The sequence below is a fragment of the Pezoporus wallicus genome, unplaced genomic scaffold, assembly GCF_028554395.1.
Source record: "Pezoporus wallicus isolate ANWC-B61680 ecotype Strahan unplaced genomic scaffold, APGP_CSIRO_Pwel_v1 contig_8333, whole genome shotgun sequence".
Classification (NCBI taxonomy): domain Eukaryota; kingdom Metazoa; phylum Chordata; class Aves; order Psittaciformes; family Psittacidae; genus Pezoporus; species Pezoporus wallicus.
In genome coordinates, this window is record NW_026637037.1 from 710374 (window position 1) to 722722 (window position 12349).

Here is a 12349-nt window from a genome sequence, read left to right on the forward strand (position 1 = left end):
AGTGCAGCGAGAACGGTGGGAGAGGCCAGGCCAGGCCCTGGGGTGTGGGCTGGGGGTATGGTTAATTGCTGTGGTCAATGTGATGGCAGTGGGACTGAATAACGAGTTTGCGTGTGTCCGTCTCTCTGCTGTTAAAGTGTTCTAAAGCCGTTCCTGCGGGTCGCTAACGCAGTAGCGATGTACCCCCAGAGGGTACGGAACTGCAGCCGGCTGTCCGGGTGCACAGCTGCGTGCGCCGGCACAAAAGTGCAGTGAATGCTCCAGTGCCAGGCCGAGTGGTAAGTCCCCCTGGGGAAGCACAGCCCAGGTGTATCTGAGCCACATCGCCACCTGTGGGCCTCCTCCATGGCTGCATCCCTGCCTTGGCTGGATCCACGGCGTGCCCAGGAAGCACTTAAAACTTAGGGAAAACATGCCTAGCTAGGAAAAACGTACCTGAGAAGACACGGGATAGCGCAGGCAGGTTTTGTTTCTAATGATATAGCAAATAAAATGCTGAAATCCGAATATCACCACAGGTGATAGTGAATGCAGGGGGGAAAATAGTCTATTTCTCTCTTTCTGGGATATGTTCAGAGTCTGTGCATAAAGCTCATGGAAGGCTTCCGCCAGGAAAGGGGGGAGAGGACTGGTGTTGTGGTTAAAAAGAATGATTTTTTTTAACATAGGGTCTATGAAATATATCATCTGGATGTAATCTCCGTGTACATATTACATTTAAACATGCTCAGCAGTTTTAGATTTGTTATTTAGGATCTGGTACAATTTAAAACATATCAAGTAACAAGGCATGCTACAGATAATCAGCAGTCACTGTTATTCTAGCTCTCTGACAGCTAAGAGCACAAGAATAGAGCAAATGCCAAGCTAAAATAAAATCTAAGTTGTCTAATTATCTAAGCCTGTAATGGCTGAAATGTACCAAATTCAGTCTCTGGAAGAGCCATCAGGACCTCTCCTCATTGGAAAAGATATTCTACCAAGAAACTCTGCCATAGGCACTAAAATGTTTACTAGTCTTAAAACTGATAGTGATACAAAAAATGGGAACTACCTTCTCAGGAAGCAGAGTTTTAAATAGCTTAATGACATCTTCGAAATACGATTATGATGTTCATATCTTTTTCTGAAATCACTAATCACTAATTTTTGTGATTAATTTTAACAGAGGAAACTGTAACTGAGAGCATTTTGCAGAGCAATATTTTTCTGATTTTTCTTTTGTGCAGCATCTGCTGTTGCTGTGCTGTCATCTTCGTTATGTTTTTCATTGTCTATGTGCCATAATGTAATTAGTTAGTTCAACATCATCTGTGCTATTAGATGAGATGTTTCTATGGTAAGTTAACATAGTTCTGTGTAATTGGTAGATTTCAGCAGTAGGCATGAATGTATCCATCAACTTTAGGTCGATTTGAGTCCGCAAGATTTAAGTTCACTTGGCATATGTTATCCTCAAAGACTGTTAATTTTGGCTGAATGGATAAAAAACACAATGCAGAAGAAAATCTGGCTGCTTATATCGTGGTACTGTTGGAGTCAGGGAAAGGAAAGCATAAAATTGCTGGCTTAGTAGTTGCAATCTGAATGCCTGGAAAATGTTACAGCCTGTGAGCCAAATCACTCTTAAAACTAGACGTGCCCCTGAGATAGCAGGTAGTCCAGAAGTCATCAGTCTCTCCATTCATGAAAGGAGTCGTGGTTCTCTCCCTAAATACTGCATGCCTATGGGACTGTCTTTTCCTTTTCTCATTAGAGAGAAATGTTGGGGCTGCTGATTTGTCTTGAGATCTTCCATGCTGCACTTTGTTAGTCCTCATGTCTTGCAGGCTGCACCTTTTGAACAAACAATTAGACTCTTAAAACTAACCCTCTGACCCCAGTCTCTTCGGAAACAGTGACAAAATATCAACAGCCATTTGCTACTTTCAAGTAACACTTCCTTTTATTTGCATAGGAGTTTCTGGTTTAGGGCCTCACACAATTTAAAAACCCAACTGGATTAAGTATTTAAATCAGATATCCAGTGATATGGGAGAGTACGCATCCTGGCAGACGCAGGGAAGAACCCTGGATGGCTTTACTCGCAAGTGTACTTTCCAAGCAGTAGACTGTATTGGTTGCCCCAAAGAGCAAGATAATTCACTTTTAGAAATATGCGTATAGATTTTGACTTTGCTTATAAATACATGAGTAACTTTATTTACAGGAACCCAGAACCATGGAAAGTAATTAGTAAGCATGGTTCGCTTAGGTAAGGGCTTGCAAGGCCCTTTTATCATCGCTGTATCCATAACTTAGGACAGGAGCCAAATAATATAAATGTCAGTAATTATAGATATGTATTTATATTAACAATGAAGTCCACTTTAGGAAGAGCTAAGGCTATATTTGTAATGACTTCATATGGCTAAAATTACGTGCACTAATTTGTCCTGTGCACATTCCTGTTGGGAGAACTGATGTATTACCACAAGCCATCAGTAGCAGAAAGTCCTGGGTGTGAGTTTTGTGACTGAAGTCAAAGACATCAGAGTTGGAAATGACATGTAATTTATGCTTTAAATTAAAAGTCTCTAGAGGCCACTAGAATATGCATATATAATAAGTTCACTACATAAAAATTCTTCCAATTGGAAATGCTGAATGAATTTTGAAAGAGGGCTTTACACTCCACAGTCTAATAAACCACGGCACTTTTCAGTTAAGATGATTTTGACATTCTTAAATATATACTGACAATTGATTTTTGTGATGACATATCTGTAGAGTGATCTTTTGTCACAAATATCAACATGTAGTATTATGATTCAGATGTCACCATCTCTAACAAGGAAAAAAAAACCCTTTGACAAATACTTAAAATTATAAACTCATGTAGAACTTACCCTTTAAAGTAAAAAATGTTCTCTTTACAGATACTTTCATAGAAGCTGCATTAATGTGTTGCTTCTGTTCACTAGTCACTATAATAAAACAGTCAGATTAGAGCATAATTTGGTGCTGTTTTAAGGCCCATATTATAGCTATAAGGTAGCCACTGAGGTACTTTAAATTTACAGAACAAAAAAGATCAGCTGGATCTAATATCCTACTAATTCAACTGACCAAAGTGCTCTTACCTAATGCAGAGGTACACGTTTATAACACCATCATTTATGTTTCTGAATGTTATAGCACCGCCACTTCTTTTCAGTCAGAATTCACTTCAGAGAATTTCAGCAGAGAAAGTAAACGTGTCTTCTCTTCCCTCTGGGAAAAGAAATCATGGAAACATTAAATGTTTTCTACTCAGAGCTGGCTCTTTATTTCTTGTAGCCATTTTTTAAATATTTCCTTTGTCAAAGGAAGGTTTGCGCTTGGGTATGATTTTTGCAAACAGACCTGTGCAGAATTTAGGAAAAACAATGTGCTGGAATCATGTATCACAATAAAAAATGAGACCTTAATTCTAACCTGTATTATTTAATTAATTAGCAGAGTAAATTTAAATATGCAGAAGAAATGAGTATTATGCCTGAGTGAATAAACACCATATTTAACATTTTTGATGGTGTTGTCCATACATAAGACCCTTAAAATTGCATTGAAATTATTTTGAAAGATGTTTGTCCAGTAGCAAATCTTATGTCATTAGAGTATCTGCCTGCTATGAGTGTATCCAGGAAATGAGTTATTTACTGTAACTCACTGCCATGGAGGAATACATCTGATATCACTGTGAAGTTCCCATAAATTTTGAACGATGCTGTAACTTACAGAAAGGTCCGTGACTGATCTTTTCCACTTATTTTGCACCTCTCCACAGAGAAGACCCTTGTGATCTCTGACTTGGGCTATAGTAAACCAATAGAGGAACATTCGCTCAAGCCATTTTCTCTGTAGGTCTTTCAGGAGAAGTCCACAGCCTAGAGTTTCAGAGGATTTTGTTGTGTGATGCATCACAGAATTATAGAGTCATAGAATGGTTTGGGTTGGAAAGGACCTTAAGTTCATCTAGTTCCAACCCCCCTGCCACAGGCAGAGACAATCAATGGGAAGGCATAGATTTGGTTAATACAGCTAGATGTTTGTGGTGACTGTTTCTAATGGTGATTTGACATTAGCCATTGTTTCAAAGAGGTGAGAGAAAGCAAGGTATGGGCTGAGGACTGAAATACACACATCAGGGATCTCCTGCTGAAGTCATCTTTTACATTTAAGGGCTACCAGCACATACGGGAAAATGGAGAGTTACAAAACTAAAGAGGAAGAGCAGGCTGGTGACTTGTGTCTGGCAGAAATGCCTCAATACTATTTGATTTGAAATTTACATAGATGCCAGCAGTTATGACACAACTGTCACTCTAAGTTCACTTAACTGGACATGAAACAATAATGACAAACAATCAGAGTGACAGTTCTCCTATTCTGCAGTGAGGTTCTTCTGTCTCAGTTCTACAACATTCCTTCTGTTCCCCCTGCCAGACAAATGTGCTTCTGTTATTATGATTTCTCTGTTTGACTCGGTGCAGCCTCGCTTTCAGGAAGAGTTTCTAAGCTTTGTATTCAGTTTTTTAGTCATACTATTTATCAAAGCAAGAGTTTCTTAGTAACAGTTTTTAACTCTTTAATAGTTACTTTGCTGATGTAATCCATTATTTAAAAATATTTTCTTGGGTAAGAATATTACATTATTTTTCATATAAAAATATAGCCCTTTATTTTTCTTAAGGTGTTTTTCAGAACTGGAGCAACTCCTATACTCCATGACCATAACTCTTTTTATCATTCTACTATGATTCAGTAGCTTTTGCTGTCTTATAAACAATCTTACAATTAAGAGCTAATGTTAATGGAATAGATTGTTGTCATAGGATAATGGTTTCCTGCTGCTAGATAAATGCTGTGGCAATGCTAGGACATTTATTGAAAGTAATAGTGAAGACAAAGCTAAGAGATTTATTTTTAAAGCAGGTGCCACAGATCCAGTGACACCATTCTGTTACAATTGCTTTATTTCTATTTCACTAAAAGACTGATGAAGATGGAAGCATTTTGCCTGATGTATGCAAGTGCAGCAAAGTGACAGTGGCTCATTTCACTGTAACTGAATAAGCTGCATTGCACTTGGCTCAGGAAGAGATTTATTGTGGAGCTCATCCAATCAGAAAACAGTTTATCCATTAAGTACAGCTTTAAAATATGTTGTATTTTTATGAACAAGATGGGGCTTGATGCTTTCTTTCACAGAAGCAGTTAGGCACAGTTCACAGAAGAGGAGGAAAGCGAGGCCCTACCGTGCTCGTTCTGCCAGTCCATCCAGAAGCCCCCCTTTCCTCTGTGCCACAGGGACGGCACGCTGGGGAGGGTGAGCCAGTCCATAGCATGTTCCCCTCCTCCTGAATCAATGGTTCCTTGTCTTCCTTCTTCTGCGTTGAGGGTGTTGCCTCAGTGTTACCAGCACAGAAATGGCAGCGTTGTTCTTACCAGCACTGCTGTGCAGGGGGGAGAGAGGAAAAATTTTTGCTAGCTTAGTGTTTCCTTGGAGTTCACAGGATCCTGAAGTTTTGGAAAATATGCCTTCTTCCTTTTACATGACTTTGAAACTTGCTCAGCCCTGAACCCTCCAACAGAGGACTGTGAAAAGCAGAGCTCATAAAGCTTCCCAGGCCCTCTCTCTGCTTTTGTGGAATTGCAGTAAAACATCTTGGATACCCCAAGTATGCAGCTCCTACAATACTGGAGCCAATTGTCAGGAAGCACATGGGATCCATTCACTTCAACAAGCTTTCTCTGGACAGGTATGTCCCAGTTGCTTGACTTAGGCTGCAGTAGAGGTCTTTTCTTTTGAACTATGGAGCACCTATTCCAAGTCGTGGTGGTGTAGCTATGACAGCTTAAGGACATCCCAGAAATAATAAAAAATAGGATCCCTCTCCATAAACCCTCATCATTCCAAAGCATCTTTAAAGTTATGTTGTAAACCAGCATAATAACTTTATATGACCATAAAGTCTCTGCTAGGATTTCCTTTAGAAACTAATTTTATTACTAAGGCCCAAGGACCTTGACATCAAACCAGCAATTCATTGTTCCAAGGACTTAGTCTTGTAGCTGCTCACAACACAGCCCTGAATTAACTTCTAAGACCAGAGCTTGAAGGCAGTAAACAACTTTAACCTTTTCTCAGCCCCAGACACATCTCACAAACAGGAGTTCAGTAAATGCATAAAGTTCACTTTAACCCATGTGCAGACATTCTAAGATCTAATTCATTCTTCACTTTCTGAATTTTAAGAAATTTTTTATAGTAAGAAATGGGCAAGTATTACAGCACTTGTGCCAAAGAGCTGTCAGATAAGGCTGGTCCTCTGCTGAACCTTGCTCTTTATGAAAGACAAGCACCAGAGAGAACATCATAGGGAAAAGCAGAAAACTGGAGTCATTTACCTAAGTACCTGCAAGGACGTGACTGTAAGTACTGTAAAGTCCTATGATTTTATCAAAATATTTGAAGCATCTATTTAAAGTTCTAACTAGGGAATCACAGTTTCATGCTAATCTGTTTCACCTTTTTCTTATAGGAACTTTGAGTCTTCCTGGTGAGGTAAAAACATTAATACTTGAAGATCAACCAGAAAAAAATAAAACTAATTTCTTCACATTCAGCATTTTATTTTTAAAAAATAATTCTTCATTTGATCTAATAAAGAGTGAGGACTCACAACTTTGGAATTTTTGGGACTACCATTATGGAAAGCAGTTGTTCTGTCAGCACATACTGGATCTGCTCAAGGAATCCTCCTGGATTCAAGGAATTATGAAACCTATTTTGTCAATAGGCTTCTCCATATCACACAAGACCTCATACAATCAATCAATACTTAACTTTCATACTCATACTGCTCCCAGAGAGGGACAGAATTCCCCATGTCAGTTATCCTATCTCAAAGCGAATCTGCAGCCTCTTGCACCTCTTTTGACTAAGGCAGCTATGTATATGCCGCCTGGATCCAGCCCAGATGCTTTATTTCTATTGCATGAGATGATTAATTATGTGGTTTCTTTCTGTTTGTCTGATAGAGGCTGAGGTAAGGGAGTGATGGTTGCTTAGTGCACTATTATTAAAAAGCTCCTTTTGATAGCCCTGAACAGGCTTGAGTTGAGTGCCGCAACTAATCATAGAGCTGCTTACTTGGAAATGTAATGCTTGTTAATACTATACTGTACTTTTAGAAGTAAACTCATTTTTGATTGGCTAGAGTTTAACTATAATCAGTAATTAAGGGTCAGCCATCCAGTAAACTCATTAGTTTACACCAATTACATTTGGTATAGTAACTAATGATTTCAAGGATCAAGCCATTTATTTCTAAGCTTTCAAAGTATAATTATTGTGTAAATCAGATAGAGTGTAAATCTTTTCCATACGTTTTGGTTGGTAATTGAGAAATAAAATGGTTTCCAAATGTATTCTCTGTCCAGTTTTTGTTCTACAGTAGATCTCTCTGGGGACTCTTTAAAGTATATGGAAAAGGTGATGTCAACAGAAGTGTACGCTGGGCAAACTGAGACAGCATTAATTAATAGAGATGAAAGAGAAAAGCCAGTCCCTTGCAAATCATGGTCAAGGCCTGAACGTGGACATCACACCTTAAATGACAGTTTACAATCCTAAGCATGAGTCACGCAGATTGACAAGTATTCAAAATACAAGAGAATAAAAAATCTTGTATGTTTAATATATTACCTTCCCAATATGCAATCTTTAAGATGGTGTAATCTCTGGAGCATTTTGCTTTGAAGTGTAATATATAGTTCCTCACGTCCATATAACATTTTCAACACGTTAAACAAATTAGTCTCTGGTTACAGAAGTTTTTAGACATTTATAAGTTGCTGTTCAAGTAAATTTAATATGTGCCAGCGAAGTTGCTCATGCACTTGTTCAGTTAGAAAAATGCACATTTGGAATGATTAATAAATAAACCAGCCTTTCCTATCCCTTCAACTTCGGTGTTTATTTGAAAGCAATCTACTTTAAAAAGACATTAATATCCCTAGAATTATTATTAGAATAATTGCTTTTACTCTTCTTGGAACAAACATTTTTTCTTATTTCCCTTCAGCACAGACAGCTTTCGACTCAGATATAAACTTCCTATTATTATTCCCCACTCCCCACCCCAAAAATGAAGAATAGGAATTATACACTTTTCACTAAGGAATAATTAATTTGTCTCAAGTATTAGAACAGAGAACTGTAGAATGACTTTGAATGGTAGTCTCTAAGGAGTAGCATTGTTTGTTCTCTTCAGTCTTTAATGAGCTTTAGTAAATGGCCAGGAAAAATTACCTTCCTTCTGTAATATGAGAGAAGCGAAGAATGAAGGAAGCTATAGAATCCCTACGAGAAAAGGGAGCAGCCACACACACACACACACACACACACAGAGCTCCCTGTACCACATCGTTTCCAATGGTTAGTGTTCTCCTTTGGAAAGGAGCACTAGAGCTCTATTTTTTCCATTACAGTAAAAACATATAATGTCCCTAATATTTTTGTAGGAGAGAAAAAATTCCTGGATGTCTCCCACATACTGACGGTGTCTGGCTTGTGTTGGGGGACAACTGCCTATAGCTGAGCTCTGGAAGTCATTCTGGCTTTCCCTGCTTTGGCATTGATTTTGTCTTTTAAGATTCCTTAGGCTATTTTTGCCATATTTCCACCTTTAAAAGCAATTTCCCTTATAGTGCCCCAGCCTGCTGCCCTGTCTTTTAACAGACTTCTTTTCTCTCCACCGTGTATTCATTGTCACTCCTATCCAGAATGGTAACTGAGGCAGCAGTTGCAGGTGCTTGTTTCAGTAACGGATACAGATCTGTCACCATGGATAACTGAGCGTGTTCAGGAATATCGTTTCCTTCCATTACCTCCAGCCGCCATATACATCCTCACTACCTAGTCCTATAATGTGTCAGTGGTGCTGAGGCCATTGCCGCTTTGTGGCATGGGGGAAGCTCACCCTCAGCAGCGAAGTCCAAACAACACAGTCTAAAAGGCTCTTGTGGAAAAGGGGCTCTCAGCAATCCATCTGATTGAAGTTGTTCCAGTTTGTATGGAATAATTAAATATTAAATGGTTTGCCATGTGTGCTTGCTCTCAAAGCATTACTGAGAGCAAGAAACCTGGGTTCTGTTACCTCTTCCAGGGAATACTTTGTGTTAAGTATTTACTGGGACAAGCCCTGGCAGACATGGTTTCCCCACCCAGGTGAGCGTCCCCATTACAAGGTTGACAAGCCAAGCCCAAGCTTTCCCACTTCAAGAGAGGACTGGGTTCACAGTCCTCACAGAACAGCTGATAATCTTTTGGGTAGAGTGCTAATTCAGGGGGCAAGAGATTCAAGTTCCATCTGCCTCAGGCAGAGGCTGAATACAAGCCTCTCCTATCCTGGCTAAACTGCACCAGCCAGGAGGCTGAACCACAAAGGCTTGGGAGAGGCAGAAGGGCACGGGAGCAAGGAGAGACGTGCAGAAGGCAGCAGCACTATCAGTCACTATTGTGCGAGAAAAACCTGGCATGGGTATCCAGTTCCTAGAGAGCAAGCGAGGTAAGTAGGTAAAGTAACTCACGGTGTTACAACACCTCAGTCTGATCATGGCCCTGGATCATGGGAGGTGCTCTCATGGCAGATCTCTGGTTGCTGACTAGAGTTCAGGGTCATGAGGGATGTGAAGGGAGATGATGAAAGTGGGGAGAGCTGCCTGGACCCATCCGAGACATTTAAGGAAAAGATAAAGTAAAAAGCTGCTGCCAACGTAAAAATCATTTCTCTCTGTCATGGGCCCTCTTCAGTGCAATTGCTAGAGAAGAATAAATGGAGAAAGATGGCTGAAAGATGGATAGGAGACAGTGAGAACAGGGCTAGTAAGTGAGGCAGAGATGGTGGAAAGAAGACAAGGAGGACAACAGGAGGACTGGACAAAGAAAAAGGAAAGACTGTGACCGAGACACTTCACCTCCCATTGCCTCAATCTTCTGGCAATAAAAGAATACTAGTGAGAGAATCACAGAGCATTTCAGTAACGTTGAAGTTCATAAACATTTAGGAGACATTTAAGGGCCCTGTTGATCAGGACTGTGTTAAAAAGCAAGCAGGAAAATTTAAGAGAATGCTCTGACAAGTCTGAAGCACTGCTATCGGGAAAGAAAAAAGGAACAGGACTTATGTGCTTGATTTCATATGTGTAACTGAGTATTAAAATTCACACCAAGTACACTTAGGCTTTTTAATCGTAGAAAAAATTGGGCCTATTTCAGAGCAGGGAGAACACATGGTTTAAGGCATGCAGCCACTCTTTCTTCAGTAACAACCTACTGTGACTCCTATAATTTATTCCTCCCAAGATTCATTTCAACATCTGCAGTATCATTATTTGAGTTTGTTATACTATTAGCTTTAAAATTTTATAAGCCATACAGTAGGATAGGTGACAAGTTGAAAAGTTAAGGAGGGTTAATTTAGAAGTTTTAAAGCAAAGCTATTTTTGAGTTATACAAGTGCAAAAAAGCATCTGAATCCAAACCTCCATGGTTACATTAAAGTAACTCAGAAACTGCTGAAAGGATTTTCTTCAAGCTTCACTCAAGACAAATCCCTCTGGGCTAAGACCAAGCATGAGAATTTAACTCAAAAGGTGATTGTTGTCTGAAGGGAGTTTTCTCTCCCCCCCTCTTCCCCTCCCCTCCTTTTGCTTTGTTTTGTTTTCAGTGTTTTATATATATATATAAAAATACATATATATATATAAAAGCCCTGAAAAATAAGAGTCTGGAGTGTAACTGTTTCATATCAATTTTATCATTCTAATAAGAAAAATGCTGTTTGTAAACTACCTTTTTATTAAAACCAGACCCCCTGCTTTGCCTTTAGCACTCAGTACCCACCTCTAGCAGGCATTTGGTAATGGTGTCACTGGGTGGCTCAACAGTAAAGTATCAAGCTGTACTCTCAGCCCCATCTGCGGCTTCTTTGCATGCCTCAGCAGCTCAGCGCAGCTATAATACTACCCTAAATGGACAACTGAGGATTCCTCTTAACAGGAAGTCTTCGGAGAGCAGAGAGTCAGCAGCTCTGCAGCACTCTTTCCTCCGCTTCCCATCCCCAGTTCATGGCAGGTGAATCACACTCTGTACCTGTAGGCTGACCCAAACTAGGTTTTGATTTCTCACTGCTCCAGGTTTTGGAAAGCAGAAAGGTAGCTGGTGGTCATGCTTTTCTCAGCTCACTATTAACTCAGCGTGTCTGGCAACCTCATTCTTTCTTCCCCTTTACAGTTGAGTCCAGGGAGCTCACCTCCTAGTTGTGCAGTGGTAGGAACCTCTGTAAAGGAAGAACCTGAATAACAAAGGTGGAAATGTCTATTTTCTTTCTGAAAATCCTTGAAATCAGTCCTCTCTAGTAGGAGCATCATGAGTCCTGGTAGCCTGACATCAGGATTAAAAAGACAAAAGACAGTAGATTTTCACACCCCACCCCACCCCCCCCCATTCATTTCAATTCTCCCCCACATTTTGTTTTCTACAAATTGTCCCAGAGCAGACAAGAGCCTTTCCCTGCCCCTTCTACCCAGGCTTGTTTCTGTTGCTCTGGCAGCACCTCCCACAGTTACTCATTTGTTTGTTTGCTTTTCCATTTGCAACTTTTGCCCTCTCCAAAGAGCTGGCTTGCCCAGGGAAATGACAGTAACTTATTTCATTACAAATGCATTTAGAAAGGCATTTCAATTGTTCCTTTTCATTTCGAGCAGCATGTGAATTTGGAACTTGTGTGAAAAACTGAAGGGGAACATTTGGAATAGATTGGCTGAAATAATTCCCCACATTTAACCCAGGCAACTCAGATACGTGCGGAAACAGCTTCCCTTGCCTATCTTCCATATACACGACCTGGATTAAAAGCTGCTTTGGGCAAGGGCCAACCCATTGTCTGTGGCCCTAACACAATGTGGCTTGCAAGCTGTGGCAATACTGTAATACCTAGGGACTTGTTTCAGGACACCCCGATTTTGGAAACAAAATTCATGTTTCCTGATGACTGCTAACATGGAATAGTGTGAATTACAGCTGAAATGGGTACAGGGAGAAGCATCAGGAATCCAAAGTCTTGGGTTCAGTTCTTACTTGTTTTTAATTTGGGGGAAGTCTACTGTGGCAAAACGAAGAGGCCTTGAAGTTTGTATGAAGATGCAGCAGCTTACAGAGGGATGAGCAGATCCTGGAAGATCCCTGCTGTACCACCTTCCAGGATGAGGGAAATTTTGGCAACCGTTGAAAAAAATAGAGAAAATGTTAAAAAATACA

The 12349-nt window shown here is 40.0% G+C and overlaps 1 long non-coding RNA gene across 1 annotated transcript in view; it reads right to left on the reverse strand.

The window, feature by feature from the left end:
• Positions 1–578: 578 nt before the first annotated feature.
• Positions 579–12349, reverse strand: part of LOC130595739 (uncharacterized) — a 72129-nt gene continuing 60358 nt past the window's right edge. Inside the window, exons 10-11 of the long non-coding RNA XR_008971378.1 lie at positions 11183–11369; positions 579–3252 (exon numbers count right to left, since the gene is read on the reverse strand). This is a non-coding gene — a long non-coding RNA (uncharacterized LOC130595739). The remainder of the gene's footprint in view (positions 3253–11182; positions 11370–12349) is intronic.